The sequence below is a fragment of the Erpetoichthys calabaricus genome, chromosome 10 (genome assembly GCF_900747795.2).
Source record: "Erpetoichthys calabaricus chromosome 10, fErpCal1.3, whole genome shotgun sequence".
Classification (NCBI taxonomy): Eukaryota; Metazoa; Chordata; class Cladistia; order Polypteriformes; family Polypteridae; genus Erpetoichthys; species Erpetoichthys calabaricus.
The window spans coordinates 115375045-115398584 of NC_041403.2; positions in this window are offsets into that span (position 1 = coordinate 115375045).

The window sequence follows — 23540 nt, forward strand, 5'->3', positions numbered from 1 at the left end:
CTTAGATCTTCTAACAGTGGTCTGCTTATAATTCTAAGAGCCAAGCTTTAAAGAACTGATGGCTTAAAAATCTGGAATACTTTACCAATAGAAATTTGCCAGGTTAATACTGTGGAATATTCTAAGAAATTCTTAAAATTCCACTTTTATAATTTTTCTTTTTCATAGCTTTACTGTAGTTCTACTCGTAATATGTTAAAATATGCATAGAATTATCATTCTCTTTAGTGAATCTGCAATCAGTATTAATCTTTACTTTTTCTGTTTTTCTACGCCACCACCACCTGAGTTCTCCGTGGGCAGAGTAATGGAAGAACATTGTTAAGTTCTCTGCAGCTGCCTGTGATGTTTGAATGAAAGCGGATTTCTTGTTGCAAGACCCACTGTGTTAAATCCTCTAAGATGAAACATAAAAACAACCAATAAATAACTACTTAAGAACATTTAGGCAGAATGTCCATTGGGGAATAGCTGGTCTTTTGGCCTGGAACCCTCTGCAGATTTGTTTTTTCTTTCTTTAGCTTATGTTTTTTACTTTTTCTCTGTCCACCCTGACCATCTGACCTTATCATCAGACTGTCATAGCACATAAAAATGTGCTATACAAATAAATGTTGTTGCTGGCTGAAAAAATGTAACTTGTGTATTTTGGTTTATTGTATGAGACACTTTAAATCCTGGCAATAGTCTTGTGTTCATCTAGAAGAGGGCAGACAATGCACTAGTGTCTAATGACAAGTGTATAAGACTTTTGAAGGGTTATATAAAGAGCCCATTCATAAAGCAAATGTATTAGAATTAAACACAGGGTCCTACAGTTGGACACCAGATAAACTGTTATAGAGGGCGGTTCTTTGATCGTGTGGTTTTGTTAGAGTAAAGACAACACAATCACTTAGAGTCTGTTAGGATTCAACAGTGAAGGAGACGACTTTATGTTTCCAATCTTAGTTACTGAGCCTTCTCCAACCAATATAACGGTCCTTCTCTCTGGCTTTCATGAGGCCAGCCAAAATGACCACAACAGAATTTTGTCTAAAGCTGAGAGTAAAGTAAACAGGGCCAATGGAAAAAGGACAGAGGAACGAAAGTGAGTGAAAAAGAGCAAGGTATTCATTTACAAGGAAAGCTTCATTTCTGAAAATCATTTTGGTTGATTTGTGCATGGATATTAATTTCTTGATGGGTTTCCCGCTCTGCATATTTCTGCTTTACCCACTCAAGCTAAAAGAGAAGGATGTCAAGCGTCACCTAACCCCCACTGTGGAGTGCATCTGGCAGGTGTAGGCTGAAGAGAGAGGGATGCCGCTTCACACTTGGGTGACAGTGCACCACACTAAAATGTGACAGTGAAAGGAAAACTGGGACTGAGGTACTCCTGTGTCTGGCCAAGGATCACAGAAGTTTACTACAGAGACGATAGCTCTGCTCCCCAGGATGATGAAGCTCAGAAGATATGGGGAGTTCCCAAGTGATGAGGGGGGTGATAATACTGAACACGACACGTGATGCCACAGAGCACTGGAGCCAATGTTACAAGGTGTATACCATTTTCATTAACGCGTTAACAGCAGTCAAGCGTGGTGGCACATTACAAGTGCTGAAATGCTGATTTACTCCTTCTGGCATTAATGAACAAAGTGAACAGTTACTCCGCAACATGACGGGGGTGTGAAGTTCGTTGTTTAAATATTCAGCATTTGTATCTTTCATGTAAATTTTTACTCTGAAATAAACTGAGCAGCGTGGAAATGTGGATCGCACTTGCTAGTGTGTGTGTGTGTGTTTTTTTTTCTGCTTTTTCTCTGCTGTGTTATCATCATTTTGGCATTTTCAAATAAATGAAAGTCACCTAAAAGATTTATGGTGCAGGACAACAAACCAAAATCAAAAACTTGGTCTATCACAGAGTGAGTCCTTCACATTAAGATCATCCAAAACTGTACACTTCAGTTTCTAAGAGAGGTATGAATTTTCAGAGCAGTACAATGAAATGTTAAAAGAGAACTAAAAGCCACCACTGCCCAATTTAGTTATAATACTGTTCAGCCTATATACATCGGACTTCCAATACAACTCGGAGTCCTGCCATGTGCAAAAGTTCGGTGATGACACTGCTATCGTGGGCTGCATCAGGAATGGGCTGGAGGATGAGTATAGGGACCTAATCAATGACTTTGTTAAATGGTGTGACTCAAACCACCTACAACTGAACACCAGCAAAACCAAGGAGTTGGTGGTGGATTTTAGGAGGCCCAGACCCCTCATAGACCCTGTGATCATCAAAGGTGGCTGTGTGCAGATGGTGCAGACCTATAAATATCTGGGAGTGCAGCTGGATGATAAATTAGACTGGACTGCCAATACTGATGCGCTGTGCAAGAAAGGACAGAGCCGACTATACTTACTTAGAAGGCTGGCATCCTTCAACATCTGCAATAAGATGCTGCAGATGTTCTATCAGACGGTTGTGGCGAGCGCCTCTTCTACGTGTTGGTGTGTTGGGGAGGCAGCATTAAGAGGAAAGGCGCCTCACGCCTGGACATACTGGTGAGGAAGGGAGGCTCTATTGTTGGCATGGAGCTGGACAGTTTAACATCTGTGGCAAAGCAAAGGGTGCTCAGTAGGCTCCTATCAATTATGGAGAATCCACTGCATCCACTAAATAGTATCATCTCCAGACAGAAGAGCAGCTTCAGCGACAGACTGCTGTCACTGTCTTGCTCCACTGACAGATTGAGGAGATCGTTCCTCCCCCAAACTATGCGACTCTTCAATTCCACCCGGGGGTGTAAACGTTAACATTTAACATTATACATAGTTATTGTCTGTTTTTCACCTGCATTATTATCATTCTTTAATTTAATATTATTTATTGTATCAGTATGCTGCTGCTGGAGAATGTGAATTTCCCATTGGGATTAATAAAGTATCTATCTATCTATCTATCTATCTATCTATCTATCTATCTATCTATCTATCTATCTATCTATCTATCTATCTATCTATCTATCTATCTATCTATCTATCTATCTATCTATCTATCTATCAATTTACTTCCCAGGATCACAGGAGATTTGGCTACCTTTTCATTTTATGGTTCATTTTACGATGCCCAGACTCAGTCATGTAAACTCACTATAATTTTACATTTATAGCCAAAATACGGTTTCTACATTTTCATTAAGTTGTGCTGAAAACTTTTTTTTTGCACCTCATTATTCATTTTGATTTCACTGAAGATGTTTGAAGATATACTGGATTTGTTATGTGCCCCACAAATCCTTCAAGAGTATAATTTTTTGAAGATACCTTTATTGTTTGTATACATATCTACTTTGTGTGTTAATTTTAACATTTTTTTTCAATGAAACTCATCTGGCACGATGCACATACGGCACAAGCTCAATAGCAAATTACAAAGTACAGCTTAGGCTTGCTTGTGGGGAGTGAGAACTGAGGACAGCACATAAAACTGAAGCAGCGATTCAAGTTGAGAATATGAAAAAAGCATGCTCATGCATTATATCATACAAAATGTATTATTAACAATTTATTGTAAGGGAGCAAACCACAAGTGGAAAAAGCAGTATGTGTATAAAACTCTACCAAAGCCTGACAGGATGTTCTGCTTCCAATAATTCCATCATTTGGCTCCATGGTCAAAAGCAACATGGAATTTCAACAAGCTTCACTGCAGTTCCACTTTAAGGATGAAGATTGTCCTGATCTTGAAGTCAACTTCTGGTTCAGGCTTTACTGTAAGCTTTTCAGAGTGCAGTGGTGGTGGTCAGATACAACTTTTTAACTTCTACAGTAAATCCCTGTACCATCATCTGCTAAAACCATTCAGTAGAATTTTATGATCTTACATTTAAACACTTACTGTCCAGCATTTCTGATCTTGAGCTAGGTGTTTTAGTCTAAGTACAACCCACTAACTTGAATTTTCATGAAGCGGCATTGTAAGGAGCTCCTCGGTTAGGACTGACGAATTTTGCTTCTTACAGTTGTGGGTATCTCTGCCTTCCTTGTGAGAGTCCAGGGTTTGTGTCGTTTTTAGTGATACTAAATCTTCTTCATTCTTTGTTCTCTAGATTGGTAGATGATGGGATATCTGGTCAAACTGAAAAAAAAAATCTGCTGTAGGTTTCCTTAAATAAAGGTGTCAGTCAAAATACAAAATATCCATCCATCCATCCATTTTCCAACCCGCTGAATCCGAACACAGGGTCACGGGGGTCTGCTGGAGTCAATCCCAGCCAACACAGGGCACAAGGCAGGAACCAATCCCGGGCAGGGTGCCAACCCACCGCAGGACACACACAAACTAGGGCCAATTTAGAATCGCCAATCCACCTAACCAGCATGTCCTTGGACTGTGGGAGGAAACCGGAGCGCCCGGAGGAAACCCACGCAGACATGGGGAGAACATGCAAACTCCATGCAGGGAGGACCCGGGAAGCAAACCCAGGTCCCCAGGACTCCCCAGCGCTACCCACTGCTCCACCGTGCCGCCCCAATACAAAATATATTACAATAAAAAATATGGTTCCCTGTATGTACCCAACAATGAAAGTAAGAACTCAAGAATGCCACTCCAAGAGATAATGTCATTACCTTTAACGTAAACTAGTGCTTACATATTAATAAGAAACATAAAAACTCTCTCATTCCAAAGTGACATCACAAATTTGAAGGTTGTTCTACATTATTGGTAAAATAACCGTTTCCATAAGTTATCACACCTCCTGAGGTCAGTATTTGTCCTGAGCTCCTTAGAGAAATGCAGCTGTTACTCAAGTTACCACTAGCTATATACAGGGAGTGCCACCTTGGAGTCACTGCCGCCCTGAATTTAAGTGCAGTAAGACAGCGTATGTTATATTTAACATATTTTTAAACCAAAACATAAAAAAGGATGAGTAAAGGCAGGGATGTGCACAGATCTGATGGTGGGCAGTCATTCAAAAGGGGAGGAGGGGCACTTTACAGAATACAATACAGTGCATACTTTTATTTCTGTGTTTTTAATTTCATGAAATGAGAAGTCAAGCAAAATAACACCTTTTATTGGCTAACTAAAAAGATTACAATATGCAAGCTTTCGAGGCAACTCAGGCCCCTTCTTCAGGCAAGATGCCTTGAAAGCTTGCATATTGTAATCTTTTTAGTTAGACAATAAAAGGTGTCATTATACTTGACTTCTCATAACATTCATAATGGCTAACATGGCACAACACCCAAGTACTAATTTAATGAGAGTATAATAGATTTTAGCATCTTTGTTAATGGTAATATTAATATCATAGAGGCCAACAGACAGAAGCACTTATCAATCACGTGGGGCCAAGTATCTGGACTGTTACTTCAGGGGGACAGCACTTAGAAATGAAGTGGCAAAGGCCACCTGACTGAGAGCGAACTCCTATTAAGATCCTGTCCTATCCGTTCCACAGCTTCCTAGGGATTGCTGTCCAGAGAAGGGTACTCAGTTGTGTGGGTTTTTTAAACAGGAATACAGTGTCAGTCAGAATTTGCAGAGGCAGGAGGTGATAGCAAGGAGTAGACTATGTGATCTCTGGTTAGATGACAGGAGCAGGATGATGAGGACGAAGTGCTGCAAAGGAGCCAAGAAAGCAGGTGTCGGAAGTCCTGGTAATTCTCATGCAGGAAAAGGGATAGCAAAGAGAAGGCCACAAGTTAGCAGGTGCATGACAAAGAACTGTCCGGCAATCATCTTGAGTGTGCATGCAGAGGGGACAATGTGAGGTGAGGTACAACTTGTCTGGCATTTTAAAGCATTTTTTTTGGTGCCATTTCTCATGGACCCTGGCATTGAGGGATTTTGTAAAGGCATGCTGTTCTGTGTTGTGATGTTAAACAAATACTTCCAACTGTTAGAGGGCTTCAACATGCACATCTTGTATGGTGTCATTCTGCGTGTGTGTGAGGCTGTCTCTTCTTCCTTGTCCTTGTTTCAGCATCTGTCTCTATGGACAAAATCAGAAGATTAGAAAACCATGCTTTTCCTCATAGATTTATAAGTTTGGACTTAAACAAATTGAATTAAAAAAAAAACGGCAGTTGCTATCGATACAGAGAGTCTGACATAGATTTTCAGTATCTGAAACAGTGTTGGAAACATTAAATTAGCACCAAACTCTTAAAACATACCCAGCATTTTCTGGGAAGACAGAGTGAAATATTCTCAGATCTGTCAGAAGATCATGGCAAGAATGGTACTACCATATCCAGTCGCTTTTCCAGTCAAAGTGAGTAGACACACTTGCAGACATGGACATATACTGTTGTTACAGATGCCTGAAGGTTTACCATGCTTTCCCTAGATGCAATAAACTTGAATTGATGGGCAGGAAATGTTGTGAAACTCTTTATAGATCTCAATGTTTTTTAGAGAGGGTAGTAGCTTATAACAGTAACAAGTTGACTAGAAAAGCTGGTGTTATAAGAAAAGTGAGTATGTGCGGCTTGTGTGCAGACACCTTGCTACCTTGCACAGCATAACATAATAGAAGACCAACATAACCAATGCACAAATATTTATTATACTTTTTTTTGTAAAACTTATAGTAATAATTATCATAGAACATATTATATGATCATATTCTTACATTGAGAAGGAGGCATGCACTTATCTATCTATCTATCTATCTGTCTATCTACTGTATGTCCTTAAAGGAGTAAAGGACACTTGGACCAATGATGGGAAAGCGACAGGGGCTTGCGTTACTGCACCCACACCTTTGTGTGCATTCCTGGATGTAAAGGAATATCACAAAGCATCAATGAAAAGGACAAAGAAAAACCTGCTGTCTAACTGAGCAACTTCTGTGCAGGTTTTCAACCAGTCTTTCAAGTAGGATGGTTCAACTGCTTTTCAAACTGCAGATTCCAAACTGAACTGATTCTTTTTCACATTCCCTCTATCACTCTTTGATTACTCCATTTTAGTGAGCCTTCACCCAATCTCCTGATTCTGGGATTAGTTACTCTACAAAAGATCAGTCGTTTAAAACCCTTCAAAAACTGACTGTTTGTTAACATTTGGGCCAAGCGTTAGAATCTGTTTTGTGGCCTATTGTGGGATTGTGAAACCTTAGGGCCATCAAGTCCCAGTGCACTTTGGTAGGATATGAGACCACCATATGGCTCAAACCTGACAGACCCTTAAAGGGTTTTGTCTCCAAACAATCTTCAGGGTTATCTTATTTTCTCTCATCCACAACAGCTGTATATGGTTCATTGGAAGTCACTAGATATCCACACTAGCAAGTAGTGATGCATTGTGCTTTCCAGCTTGGAGTTCCCTATTTCTGTCCAAGTGTTATCAGGCTGTAACTCTGTCGTGTGCTACCCAGATTTCACATTTACCCTTAGCAATGGCTTGTAAGCTAGGCAATTCTTGTAAGGCAGACACTATAATGTGTGCAAATTCTTATTTGCAAAGCCACCCAGGATCCCTCATGTTAGATACACACAGTTAGTGAAGAAGAATATTTAACCTCAGCAGTTTAAGATGATGTGGACGTAATTTATACATTTGCTTTTTTTAAGAGACAGTGTGGTGGTGCTGTTGCCACAGAGACAGTTTTACTTTGTAAAGAGCTGGCATTCCAATCATAACTGGGTTCAACTTTTCCTCTCAAGGCTGCTTGAAACGCAAAAAATGGATTCATGAAAATAAATGATTATTTCTTATTAATAACCTGATTGTGTTCCTTTGTCTTCATGATATAGTTCATATTCAGTACTTCGCTGAACAGTCACATATTTAACCTTAGCTCATGTGGAGTACTTGAACTGCAGAACGTCGGACTCCATTCAGCAAATTATGGCTTCTCAAGATAGGTGGTTGCACCAGAGTTCATACAGGTGTGTCAAAGCTAAATTATATATATAGAGGAGCAAGGAGGCTCCTCTATACACAGTATATAAATATATATATATATATATATATATATATATATATATATATATATATATATATATACAGTGATCCCTCGCTATATCGCGCTTTGCCTTTCGCGGCTTCACTCTATCGCGGATTTTATATGTAAGCATATTTAAATATATATCGCAGATTTTTTGCTGATTCGCGGATTTCTGAGGACAATGGGTATTTTAATTTCTGGTACATGCTTCCTCAGTTGGTTTGCCCAGTTGATTTCATACAAGGGACGCTATTGGCAGATGGCTGAGAAGCTACCCAACTTACTGTTCTCTCTCTCTCTCTTGCGCTGACTTTCTCTGATCCTGATGTAGGGGGATTGAGCAGGGGGGCTGTTCGCACACCTAGACAATACGGACGCTCGTCTAAAAATGCTGAAAGATTATCATCACATTGCTACCTTCTGTGTGCAGCTGCTTCGTGAAGCGACATGCTGCACGGTGCTTCTTTGCATACTTAAAAGCTCAAAGGGCACGTATTGATTTTTGACTTTGTTTTTCTCTGTCTCTCTCTCTCTCTCTCTCTCTCCCCCTGCTCCTGACGGAGGGGGTGTGAGCTGCCACCTTCAACAGCTTTGTACCGGCGGTGCTTCGCATACTTAAAAGCCAAACAGCCCTATTGATTTGTTTGCTTTCCTCTCTTGCCTGAAGAAGGGGCCTGAGTTGCCTCGAAAGCTTGCATATTGTAATCTTTTTAGTTAGCCAATAAAAGGTGTCATTTTGCTTGGCTTTTCTCTACTCTCTGTTTCTGACAGTCTGTGCTCCTGACGCGCACTCCTTTGAAGAGGAAGATATGTTTGCATTCTTTTAATTGTGAGACAGAGCTGTCATCTCTGCCTTGTCATGGAGCACAGTTTAAACTTTTGAAAAAGAGACAAATGTTTGTTTGCAGTGTTTGAATAACGTTCCTGTCTCTCTACAACCTCCTGTGTTTCTGCGCAAATCTGTGACCCAAGCATGACAATATAAAAATAACCATACAAACATATGGTTTCTACTTCGCGGATTTTCTTATTTCGCGGGTGGCTCTGGAACGCAACCCCCGCGATGGAGGAGGGATTACTGTATATATATTGTGAGACATGCTCAGACACCACCAGACTGAGACCACATCTTTATACAAAAGCACACGTTTATTTTCTCCAATAGACACAGTCCTGCACAGCACACAGTGCTCCCAGCACCAATCACCCTGCACACGGGCCTTTCTCTCACTGTCTATGGGCTGCCTTCCATCTCTCCACGGGAGCTTCATCCTGTTCCCACTCCCGACTCTAGCTCCCTGATAGTAGGAAGGCGGTCCCTTTTATAGTGACCCGGATGGACTCCAGGTGCTCCGTCTGATGACACTTCCTGGTGTGGCGGAAGTGTCAGGAGAGCACCCGGAAGCACTCCGGGCGTCCCTGGAAGGATCATCCTCCATGTTCCCGGGTGTGGCGGAAGTAAATGTTTCCCGGGCTCTCTGAGACTCGGGCCCCAATGGGCTTGAGACCTCCTTGCTCCTCTCCCGTGGTCCTCTCCAGATCCAGGGCGGTTGCTCCCTCGTGGCCCGGAGGACAAATATGCCACATCCCGGTCCTTCCAGGCGTCCCAGCTGGGTCTGTCCCCCAGCCACTTGTGACACTATATATATATATATAATATATATATATATATATATATATATATATATATATATATATATATATATATATATATATATATATATATATATATATATATATATATATAAACACACATTTATTCTTACAATAAAGTTCACACAACACACAGTGCTCCTGCACCAATCACTCCCAACACGGGCCTCTCCCAATGTCGTCTTCGGGCCGCATTTCTATCTCCTGTCACTGGAGCTTCGTTCTGCTCCAGCTCCTGACTCTAGCTCCCCAACTGTAGGAAGGTGGCCCCTTTTATATCCACCCGGATGTGCTCCAGGTGCTTGCTAATGACCTTCCGGCGGCACTTCCTGGTGTGGTGGAAGTACCGCACTAGCACACCGAAGCACTCCGGGCATCCCTGGAAGGTCCTTCCTCCACCTTCCCAGGTGTGAAGGAAGTGCAGAGCTCCCAGGCTTTATGAGACTTGGGGCGCCCCCTGGTGGTAGCCATGGGCCCCCATTAGTTTGTGCCTCCTTGCTCCATCACCGTGGTCCCCGTTTATCCAGAGCAGTTGCCCCCTTGTGGCCCGGGAGACGTACTGACTATATATAAAGTTGATTTTTAAAGATCTGGCATTAAAAGGTACTGAAGCAATCAAGATAATACAATACTTATTAAATTCACTGAGTTTCTGTCTTGTACCAAAATATAATTAGAAGAAGTCTAGGGAAGACAAATACATATTAAAGCCTCCATGTCTGACTTTCCACTGGAAACTGTAGCTTCCTGCATGGGAATTCATCCATCCATCCATTTTCTAACCCGCTGAATCCGAACACAGGGTCACGGGGGTCTGCTGGAGCCAATCCCAGCCAACATAGGGCACAAGGCAGGAACCAATCCCAGGCAGGGTGCCAACCCACCGCAGTGCATGGGAATTGTTGCACCGTTATCACTCCATGATGTAGATGCATGAATTTATTTATGAATAATTAGAAATGTAAGATATGCATTATTCATTCTTTATGTACTAATGAGTAGTAAATAAAGTTTATCCAGTTAGCTTAGGGTTAAATGATCATTTTACACTTTATGACTGTAGTTGTCAAAGTAAAAGTGATATGTTTCTTACAAAGGCTTTTATACTTAGAGAACAATAAACAGCCTCACATCTCACATGTGATAATTTACAATCAGCAGTGCAAATGTTGTCCAATCTTATTCTGATCCCTGTTCTATCTTTACAAAGGAGCTAGAACCTACTGGAGCAGAACCAAGATTTATGCTGGAGCTATTCCTGAATGGGACTCCAATCAATCTAATGTGTGCATCTTTAGAACATGTAAGGAAACCAGACAAACAGAAAAATAGAGACACTATAAAAACAGACTGTGACCTGACATAGAGGGAGCCCAAAACCCTGTAGTGGAGCTTCAACGTGCTAATTAGAATCCATTTGTGCATCTAAATAATAATGTTTGCTCTTTCTGTGAACTGACTTAAAATGAAACAGAATTATTTAAGTGAAATTTGACTATCCATGGCTCATATGTCTGGGTGCACCCTAAAATTGACTTTCTCAGCTTATGCTAAAATATTACAAAAGAAACAAATAGCAGAAATAATGTGATAGAACTCTACTCAATAAGGAGCACTAGGAGGCACCTAGTACCAGCTCACAGGTTGGAGGGTTTATTTAGATGAATTACTAAGTCAGGATAAATAGCTTCAGTGGAAATCCAGAAAACGGATCCTGTGCTTTGGCAGCAGACACCAAAGGCAGTCAAACATTGGCACGATGCAAGAGTTAAGGAAGGCCCTGCATACAAGAGTTGTCAATACTCAGCTTTGTCAGCATCCAGACTGGAGGAAAGTGAAAAGCTATACTGAAAGGACTTCCGTCATCCGCTCCAGTGTCTGGACTTGTGCAAGGTAAAACCAAAGTTATTTCCTCACTAAATTTTGCCAACAGAAAATATCATAATAAAATATTTAACTTAGTAGAAAAAGTCATTCTTTGGGCCTTAAAAGATTTTGATGATGGAAATGTGTACAAAACATTAGGAGTGGGTTAAGATTTAAAAAGTACTGTAAGGATTACATTTTTTGATTTCTCCAGCACTTAGAATACCATCCAGCCAACCATGTTAAGGTGTAAACTCAGAGATATGCAGGTGGATGAGCCTGTGTTGTCCTGGATAATGGACTATCTGTCGGGCAGACCATAGTTTCTGAGTCTCAAGAACTGTGTTTCTAATATGGATGTGAGAAACACAAGGAACAGTCCTGTCTTCTTTTCTCTTTACTCTGTATACCTTTGACTACAAATATAACACTAGGTCATGCCACTTGCAGAAATTCTGAGGTGATTCTACACTTATGGGGCATAGAGGAGTCAGGTGTAGAACTTTGTTTCTTAGTGCAAAGAGAATGGTCTGCATCTTAAGAGCAGCAAAACCAAGGAACTGGTTATTGACTTTCACAGCACCAAATAGCCCCTATGTCCAGTCATTATTCAAGGACTGTAGAGGTGGTCCACTCCTACAAGTACTTGGAGGTCCATATTAATGACAGGTTGGACTGGTCTCAGAAAACAGATGAACTATATAATGAAGGGGAAAGCAGGGTCTTTTTCATTAGAAGGCTGCGTTCCTTTAATGTGGGAAGTGACATCCTTCACATCTTCTATAACTCTGTGATGGCCAGTGTAATTTTCTATGCTGTGGTGTGCTGAGCTGTTCACATCACTTCAAGAGAGGCCAACCTAATCAACAAGCTAATTAAAAGGGCAAGCTTAGTTATAGGATACCCTGGAGGTCATAGCAAAGAAGAGTATTAAAACAAAACTGAGTACCATTGTGAACAATGCTGTACATCCTCTCTCTGACAAACTAACACTGAGGACTTTTGGCCACTGAATCATTTAGCAGAAGTGTGTCAGGAAACGCTATGGGGGCTCCTTTATACCAACAGCAACAATGCCTTACTGGGACTGGGACTGCCAAGTCAGACGTTTTCTTTCTTTCTTTCTTTCTTTCTTTCTTTCTTTCTTTCTTTCTTTCTTTCTTTCTTTCTTTCTTTCTTTCCAAAGTGTGTGTGTACTGTATATGTACATATGTACTTTCCTATCTATGAATTTTTTTATTTAAGGAGCTTCTATAAAAAGCCAAATTTCCCCCTGGGGAGAAATAAAGTTCTGTCTATCTATCTATCTATCTATCTATCTATCTATCTATCTATCTATCTATCTATCTATCTATCTATCTATCTATCTATCTATCTATCTATCTATCTATCTATCTATCTAAATTCTGTAAAACTGTTTAGATTTTCACCTTTGTAAATAAAAGCTGCAAATCTCACCATCACCTTTTATTTGGAAGAGCCCCTTTTAGGATTTGTCCTTATTATTACTTATCTGAAGCCTTTATTCATGGTGAATTACAACATTTGAGAGCTAGAATTGGTTACAACTCATTTTTTGCTTTTCCATTTGTAGCACAGGCAGATGAAGTGACTTGCTCATGGCCACACAGTGTTAGTAGTGGGAAATGAACCTACAACCTTTTGGTCTGAAGCCCTAGCCACTACACCACACTGCCTGCCCTTGTCTTTATAAGCTGTGCCTAATTAAATAACTAACATTACAAATGAAGATGAGTTGAAGCATACTGTTAATTATCAGCATGACAATACATTGCTTTATCTACGGAAAGCCTTACTTGGGAGGGAACACCAGCTTGTATTCTCCATGAGATTGTTTTAATGTTCCTTCTCTTGTGGGCCATTCTGTATCCTAAACACTGTGTTCAAATGAAATTTCAGCCTCTGTGTTATGAATCAATGAACAAAGGGCAAATGAGACTTTAGCACCGCTTACTAATTAAGTTAGAGAATGGCTGCTAATTAGCATATGTAATGAGGCAGTCTGTCACTAATTATCACTTTTATAAGGTGCACTGGCATGATGTTTGCAAGACTGACACACATCTAGACTGGCAGGAAGAAACATACTGTAGTTATGTGGATATCCAGGGCACAACATTTGAACCAATGTCAAAGTGCAACAGCATGTCTTTTTATGTGGCTTTTATTAAAACCTTAGAGTAGCTCCATCAAAAGGTACATAAAAAATGTTCTAATGGTTGCTCCTTTTACCACTATCCCAGTAACTTGGCTAGGTAATCTGGTGAATGTAGAAGAGATTTAACTCTACACATCTTCATGCTTAGTTGAGGTACACCTTAGCAGGAATCCATTTCTTATCTTGCTTGCCTCTAACTGCTTAGTCTGGCTGACATGAGGTGTCACCCTCTCGTTTTCCCTCCAGACTGAATACCATGCAAATAGAAAACAGTTACAGTACTGCATTTACATATTCTTGCATATCTTTCTAAGGTGTAGCCTGAAGTAATTTAGTGCCCACTTTCTCATGGAGCTGAGCTGGGCAGATATCTTATTTTTTACTTTAAAGGCATTAATTAATGTATTAGATTATACTATAAGAGGTGTAACTAACTAGACAGCATTTTTCTTACAACCCCCACATTGCTTAAGGTAGCATATTGATGTAGCAATCTGAACCTCTGCCTCACAGACCCAACACTCTGGGTTCAAATCTCCTGTTTGAGTGCAGTTTGCAGTCTCTCTCTGTGTCTGGGTGGATTTTTGCCCAGGTTTTCTTCCCACATTCCAGACACATGAATGTTAAATTAGTTGGTGATTCCGAATGACCCTGTGTGCATGAGTTCACCCTACAATGGATTGGCAGCTGTCATAAGGGTGCAGGGATAGCCTCCATCACCCTCCCACCCTGAATAGGATTAAGCTGGTAAGATGTTATCTAATTTAATGTAATGGAAAAACATTGTCTCCGTTATTTCTATGGGGGTGCAATTGAGTCATGAAACAGCAAAAGGAGAATGTTAGGTTATTTTCTATCTTACAGAAGGGGAAGTCACAAAAAATAAACGTCCATTTGTTGAAGTTAGGGATCTTATTTTAGGCAAGACATATAGTGTTCAATCATTCAAAACAGTCACTGGTGTTTACATATGGAATCCCCAGAGATGGAGGCACATTATCTATCTATCTATCTATCTATCTATCTATCTATCTATCTATCTATCTATCTATCTATCTATCTATCTATCTATCTATCTATCTATCTATCTATCTATCTATCTATCTATCTATCTATCTATCTATCTATCTATCTATCTATCTATCTATCTGCCTGCCTGCCTGCCTGCCTGCCTGCCTGCCTGCCTGTCTGTCTGTCTGTCTGCATGTTCGTCCGTCTGTCCATCCATCCATCCATCCATCCATCCATCCATCCATCCATCCATCCATCTATCTATCTATCTATCTATAATAAGAAGGTTGTACAACAACCAAGAAGAGGTTGCTACAGGTCTTATTTGATCTCCTCTCAAGCAATTTCAGAGGTTGGTTGTCATCCCCAAGCTCTTTCTAGTTCTCTGTCTTTCTGTATGTGTACTACCTCTCTATTCCATCTTTCTGAACAGCATCTGAGTCTACATCTTTCTCTCTGTTCATCAGACGTCTCCCCTACAAACACTCAGATGTCTTCAAGGTTGACCAAACTGAGCAATAAGCACAATGCCCAGTTTCATTAATCAGGAGGTCTCCATCATTTCATCCTAGAGTCTACTGAAGGTCACACTAATGATGGTTGTGCTTGAGGTGATTAGTTTAATGGAATGGAATATACTGTAGGTAGGCAAAGGTAATTTTAAAATCTGCTGGGTTTTTTTGTAATCTACTGTACAATGGTTATTTCACCTCATATGAAAGTTACCTCCATGTATGGTTTTGCTGGAATGACTAGATTTGATGACAACTAGTATTTTTTATGTTCACCCTGTCAAATTATATTTCATAAGAAAGACTTACTTACTGTACATCTGTGTGGTTGTGAAGCCTAACCTGATTTTAATAGGTGAAATTCATAAACCTTAAGTTACTTAAGAAATAAAAACAGAGCTTTGACACATTTACTTATCCAAAATAAAAAATACATTACATATTTGAAAAAGGTTAAAATGGGGAAATATGACCCACAGAAATGTATCATCTGTGTTCTAAACCCATTTAATCCAATATATAGTTGCTAGGATTCATAAAGTACTCTGGCAACAGCAGACACAAAGCAGGAACCAACCATGAACACCCATCATGGGACCCACTCCCACACAATTTCTGTGCTGTGTCATTAATTACCTAATGCACCAGTTGTTGGAGATATCTGTGGAAAATTGACAAAAACACAAGGAGAACATGCAAACTCCACAAAGACAAAGACCAACCTGGTAATTGAAACCACTGCTAACAACTATCCCACCATGTCTCTCCGGCATTCATTAGACTTTAAAACGTTTGGGTAGTTAGAAAGCACTATTTAAAAAAATAATTCTCACAGCTCTCATTGCACTAAGTTGCCCATCTTCTTTCCATGCTGTTAAACACATAGAGAGCCCTGGTAACTGGAATGTGCTGTCTTGTCTTTCCACTCCTCACCACCTGGCATGTTTCTTTGGCATCTTCCACCGTGTGGCAAGTGAATTTCCATGTGCAGTATTTAGGATTGCTTATGGTAATTCAGGATAATTTACGGTTCACAATAACCCAATTACCAGTATCTCCTGCAGAGAGCTCTAAGCACTGCTAACGCACTCTGGAGCTATGCAAACAAGAGCCTGCTGGGGGAGAGACATCAGCGAGCAGTGGGGAGTCTCATTAGGCCCAGCAGGAGTGCGTCTGATCCCCATCCATCCTGGCTGTTTTCTGCCTGCCACGGCTGCATGTACATGCTGCTGTAGCCTAAAGAATTCGGTGCGCTGTGATCCCGTGCCCCACCACTGTACAGGACCAAGGGGTCACTCACATTCTGTGCTCTCATAGAACTACTGACCACTGAGCAGAATCCCATCTAGTGAATCTGTTTAATCACTCTCATTGTCCAGTTTATAAGCGCTCTGAGCACAAGGCATTTGTCTTTCAGCATGAATAAGCACCCCAGCTCTGCTGTAATTGCATTTAAATCTCAAGCCGCTTCTCCTTCACTTTCAGTCATGAGACCAATCTTTGTTTTTTGATTTGCTGGCCTTTCATTATAAGTTCATATTTATCTTTAACTAAGTGGTTGACACATGGTCATGCTCACAAAAACAATGAATATTGTCTTTTCTTTTAGCTTACAGTCAGGTGAACATAGAGATAAAGATCTGATTAAAGTTAAACTAAAGAAAAGAAGCAAATTAAAAGTGTATTTTTGCTGCTTTCATTTTTGCTGCTCTCCAGCCTTCCACAAATTAGCAATTTCCTATTTTCTGTTCAAGGGTTTATAATACTGCCATTCACTCTCATTCATCTCAATGTTAATAGATACATCAATCACAGGTTATTTAATGCTCCATATAATCAAAGCAAAAAATGAAAGATAATGATTCTGGGGCTCTACACATCATACCACATAATTAAGTGTGGAGGAGACAAAATATAAAGACACTTCTGAAAAGGTAAGTGATGCTGTGCCTGAAGGCCAAAGGAACACGTTGCCTACCTCAGGGTACTAAATGCAGAATCATTAAGTAAGATTCTTTATGACAGAAGTACAGGTATTACTTACTATAATGGTGTTGTGAGGGATGATGTGGTGGGACTGGCTTCTCAGCCGGAATTGGCCAGGACGGGACGCCATAGAGAACATTATTATCAGCATATTGTCTCCCCCATATCCTAGGTGGCAGCATCCCCGGGTCTCGATACCCATTCAGACACCAGCAGGGAATGCCTGGAATTGTAGTCTGGAAGTGCAATCCTGCTAGGGTCTGTGGGTTCTGCTAGAGGTGCTGCAGGGAGCTGCAGTACTTATTCTTTCCAACTTCCGTATGACCCAGAAGTGTTTCCAATTGGCAAATCGCAGGTGCCAGAAAGGACTCCCAGGTCCTCAATAAAAGAGACCTTACTGCCTTGTTCAGGAGAGTCAAAGTCAGGAGCGGATACAGGCAACACACACCTTGGAGGAGTAGCAGTGTGAAGAGGGAAAGAGAGAGAAAGAAGAAGAGACACATGTTTAACTGTTCTGTAAAGAAGGTATTCCTTTAATTAAGTTCCTCTTTATTTGAAGCCAGGACTCATCCTCACCTGAGTTCACCTCTACTATAGCACATCTTTATTTGAAAACAGCAGTGTCAGATCAGGGGGAGAGTGAACGTGACTGAGAGAATAAAACTGAATAAAAACAAAAAAACGCTAACCTTTACAAGTATCATACATTTACACCGTCTGTTACAGACTCGATTCAAATGTTTTTATTGTATAATAGTAACAATATGAGCAACTCACTACTCAAAATGTTTGTTTTGGGAAGCCAAAATGTTGAACCCGCAACCGGTTGATTATAAGTCAGCAGTTCTTACTGCTGTACTACCAAAGCAGTCATGTCAATGAAGTAAACTAACCCAATTTCTTTTTCTTTAGTTATAGTCTTGAATAAAAGTGCACTTGTTTTGTTATAGTTGTACCTTTTGTGAAAGTGCTTATTTGACATTTGGACTTCAGTCTTCACACATTATACACTTCATGTCAAAATTTTGTCGTTAGTACGAAAACATGAAAAAAGTTTGTCTTTTTGGTATGTGTTCAACATTTCTTGCATTACCTGTCATCCTACACTTACATAGATCTTTGTAGACACGGAACACACATGAAATGCATGTGTTCCAAATAACAATATATTATTTACCCTACACAGCTCCTGGTACCTCACTCCTAGATAAACAAGGCTTCAGCTGAGAGAGCTTTTTGCCCTTCCTGCCATTGTGGGTGTTTGTGATAGCAGGCTGCTTGCTGCTTGTACTTATCGACACATTTACAACACAAACGTCGCTGAATGGAGAGGTGAGAAGGGATTTAAGGTGGGCCGGGATTACAAGTTTTTTTGTAAACTTCAGGAATTCTAGTGCTAAACTGTTGGGTCCATTATAAATAAACTTTCAGACATTCATACTGGATCAATTTGCACTCACCACCTTATGTAATGCTCACATCATTAGAATGTTGGAAGAAAATCAAAGCAAAACCCACAAAGATATGGGAAGAACCAACAAACTTCACGCAGATAATGACCAGGCAAGATTCTAGGACCATAAGGCTGCAGCTCTAGCCCTAACTGTATCCTCTGTATATTATATTATATTATATTATATTATATTATATTATATTATATTATATTATATTATATTATATTATATTATATTATATTATATTATATTATATTATATTTAACCTAGTAAATCTCATTTTTGGGTCACAAGAAGAAGGAACATATCCTAGTAGCATTAGACACAAGGCAGGGTCCTACTCTTGGCAAGCTGGCACTCGTAGGACATATCCATGCACACATCAACTTACCCATACCAAGTCAGGATAGATGCTTCATATCAAAGCCAGAGACATGCAGATTAGGTGGACTGGTAATATTAAATCGGCCGCAGTGTGCAGTTGGAGTGTGTGTGTTTGCCCAAGTTGCATTGTGTTCTGTTCTTTACATTTGACTGGCGACCCATATTTCATCTCTGCTGTAGTGTATGTCAGTAAAAGCTCATTGAGTGTGAGTTTAACTTAATGCCATGAGGTAGCAGTGATCTAACAAATTCATGGATTTATTTAGGAAACATTTACAGTGGTGCCTTGGTTTGCGATCATAATTCGTTCTGGAACTGTGCTTATAATCCAAAGCATTCGTATATCAAAGTGAATTTCCCCATAAGAAATAATGGAAACTCAGATGATTCATTCCACAACCCAAAAATATTAATATATAAATGATTAATACAAAATATAAAGTAAAAATACATAAAACAAACTAACCTGCACTTTAACTTTGAAAAGAATCGTGGCTGGTGTGAGGGAGATGAGAGAGAGGATATGAGAAGGAGGATTAAAGTGTAGGATGACTTTCACTATAACTAACGGAATCACTGCTATCTGTTGGCTCACTGGAATCAGTCACTACACTTGGGCACAAAATAAAAAAATGCTTTACATACACAAACTTGGTCACAATGCTATTTTAAATACGCTCATACGGATGTTGATTAAACGAGTGAGGCACGCTGACTGAGACTGAGCATGGGAGATGATTACGCACAATCCTGCAGCAAGAGAGAAACAGAAAAACCATCGGCCCAGTTGTGATCATGTGGTTCTCGGCAGACAAAGTGTATACGTACTACTCGTATTGCAAGACCTTGCTTGTTTATCAAGTTAAAATTTATTAAAACTTTTTGCACACCATCTTGCACACCAAGTTACTCACAATCCAAGATTTTGCTGTACTTGTATTGTTTATTAACTTACACCAGTGCTTCTCTATTGATCTATATAATTTCTTTTGATCAGTATTCATAAAACGGAGACAACAACTAAACATTTAGCCTTAAGCAGACTTGTGGCAACCCTTAGCATGAAGCTTAATTTGATAATTTCAGCATAGAAAGTTACAGAGCGATCAAGCAGTTTGCTCTACATTCGAGTGGCCTCAAGAACTCCTATCTGTGGTTTGTTGGATCCTCCTAAGAGAAGGTAGGGAATGTTTGTGGAAGTCCAGTACTTTTTTTCAGTATATTTAATTGTGTCAATATGCTTGAATGGAAGATTCTTGTTACATGATAGCAATTTTGTCCTTTGTAATGCTTGATGGTATGCATGCTGGGTAAAAAAATGATGTAAACGACATGTTATGCAATGCATCTCACAACTCAATGAAATTAAGTCCAGTTCTTTCGTCAAACACTTATTTAGCCTTGAAGTTCATATTCCTTGAAGCCCTTTTTTTTGACTGGCCCAGTCAGTTTGGCCTATAATAGTTAATTGTGTTTTTAATCCTGTCAAGTGTAATGTATTGGCCTAAAGAAAATTGCTATATAAAATAAAAACAGATTGACTGTTTCATTTTCTTTATTCTCTCGGACATTAAAGACACAGATTTGTAACAGAACAGCCCGGAATGACTCTCAACAATATTTTCACAGTTTAGCTTTGAGGCCATCTGAATATGGACTCTTTTATGTTAAATGTAACAGTCTTATCCTTTAATTAGGGGTGTGAGGCTGTCTCAGATGGCATGAGCTCCAGGTCTGGAAGACACACCCCAAGCCTTTTTCCTCACGTGTTCTGCATATGTGACCCTGGAACCTTTGCTACTTATAATCCAAAAAAGAAAAGGAATCATGGTTTGCTTTCCTAGTTTATTGGACAATTAAATATTATGATGCCAATTACTAGCCACTAGACAACCACCCTGCTGACCATAATGCCTTATTAGTGAGTTTCTCTCAGTGGGCGGGGAATTTAATGCATGAAAAGTAAGCGGATAAAATGAGTGTGACTACCACCGGTTGTGACTACCTGTAATAAAGGGTGCTGCCTTGCCACTTTGTAGCGTGGTTTGGACATTAGATTTGCTGTAATGGCGTGTGACCCCTATCCACACAATACTATATTCATTCTCAGTGAACTGTCCAAAGCAGGTTAAAGCCATTTATTACACCACTCTCTATCTAGTTCATGTCTGCATGGGTCTGCATCCCGGGTCCTCCCTGCATGGACTTTGCAATATAAAAAAATATTGCTATTATTCAAGGATTTCTCTTTGTTAACAAAGTATATTGATAACTTTGCTTGTTGAAAACATTTCTCTTTTCATCATTTTCTTTTCTTGCATTTGTCTCCATTAATTTCTTCTCTCCTTAACATAACTGCCAGTTCCAAACTCAACAATTGTGTTTTATTGTTTGCTTTTCTTGTTACTTCACTTTTCTGTTTCCTGTTAACTTTTCTCTGCTTTATGGCCGTCACTTGGACTTTGACAACATTTCTTGACATCACTTTCAGGATGTTTCCATGGACTAAACAATTTCTTTACATCCATTTGTTTTACTCTCTTTGCCTTCATTGTCATATTTGCTACGTAGCTTTAAGCATCTTTTTCATGTGTATCATCTTTGGCTGACTTGTAAAATCAGAATGCCTACTTTAATATCATGGTCATAAAAATGACTTTAGTGACTGTGATAGATACATCAAACAACATATTAGTTTTATTTTCACATTTCCCAGACAAAATGTTTCAGTTAAAGATCAAAAGAAAAGAGGTATCAAAATGTATCTGGCGTCTTTGTTGCCGTGACATCTCCATAGTTCAAAATTCTTTTCTGCCATTTTTCTTTTTAGCTGCAGAAATGTGCATCTTGAGTCCACATGCTTTTTCCTATCAAACCAGAGAAGAGTGATTTGGTGGCTTTGACATATTATCAGCACATCAGTGCAGGAGTTACCCCAAGTGTCTTTGCAGATATAAATGTTTTTGTCTCTTGGATACTCACTCATTTATAGATAAATATGCAAACATTCTGTGATTGGTTAATATCCATAATATTACATTTTTACTGAAAATGCTCTTTATAACTTTAATACTTTGCAAAGTAAAGGGTGTACTAAAAGTGTTTAAACTGTGAGCTCATATCTGAGAGCTGGATAAACTTGTAAGCAGTAGTAAAAGAATGATTTCTTTTGACTAGAGACCAGTGAATCTTACATTTTTGGGGCGCCAACCCAGATGAATCTGTTTACTCAAACATTTAAATAAAAATAATGTACAATGATGTATAATACAAACACAAAATGCTGCCAACACACTAACAGGGCTAAGTCAATTATAATGGCTTCTTCTGCTGTTAGCTAGGAGTGGAGCTCTTTTGTTCTGATTGCTTGGGTAAGAAGTGACACCTTTTTCCAGGTGGTTGCACTTTAATGGTCCAGGAACCAGACGGGACAAAGTCGGTTGCCCTCATTAGGTGGTTTCTTTGCACTGTGGAAGAAGAAGACGGCAAAACAGTTAGCAGCAGCACCCCCTCTCAGTCTGGGGTGGTATCACATATCTGGGAGGAATTCAGAGGTGACCCTCTAATGTGCATCTGTGACGCTGTAAATAAGCTTGAAACAGTAAACGTTGTATTCCTTGGTATAGTGAACAACAAAGCTTAAAAGGAAAGCATGGCCATTTACACTTGGCCTTTATTGTTTGTTTATATCACTATACCCTTAGGTGACACTGCTGTCATTGGACGTATTGGTGTTAAAGGTAAACTGCACACTGCATCTTTTGGGGACATTTTTGAAATCTTTCTTCATTAAAACTGTGCTAAGAACTGGCCTACACATCATTAAGAAGATTAGGTCAAGCTGGAAGCAGGAGGAGTAAGACAAGGTGAGCCAATTTACTCTATGGCCACAAGAAGTAAGTTTAATGCCCATCAGAATTAAGACCAAGGACCACAGGGAAACTCTGGACTTTGGTGGAAAGATAATGAAGGGTTTATAAAGTGTCAGTGACAATAATACAACAGATATCGCACATCAACAAGAACTTAGATGCATACTGATCTGATCAGATCAGATGTTTATAGATCAGGGAGCAACGCTAAAGTGAAGTCTAAGGCTGTTCTGGAAGGATGTCTAAGAAACCAATTGAACAAATAACTTCAAATTTCAATATCTGGAATTTAACCTTAGCGTGACCTACAGTACAGTGAGCGACCAACTGGTTTATCTTCAATCTGCTAAAGTTCATTATTAAAGTATATAATTACACAATTTGTTAGAGATAGCTAGAGGACTACTCATGTTAAAAAGGGTTATGTACTTATTTTTAAAGGATATTTTTGTAGACCAATCACAACTCGGGGTCCATCATGTGAGCATTAGGGGTGTTTAATGGGCTCTGGTGACGGGAAGTATAGGGGAAGTTTTTAGATGTTGCATGGTCACTAACCTCCATGTCCATTACTATCCTTTAGGTGGTGGACAAACATCTGGAAGACGCCTAACACCACGCTCGCTCCAACACCACAAGCCTCAACCCTCCCAGCACTCAGGCTGTTT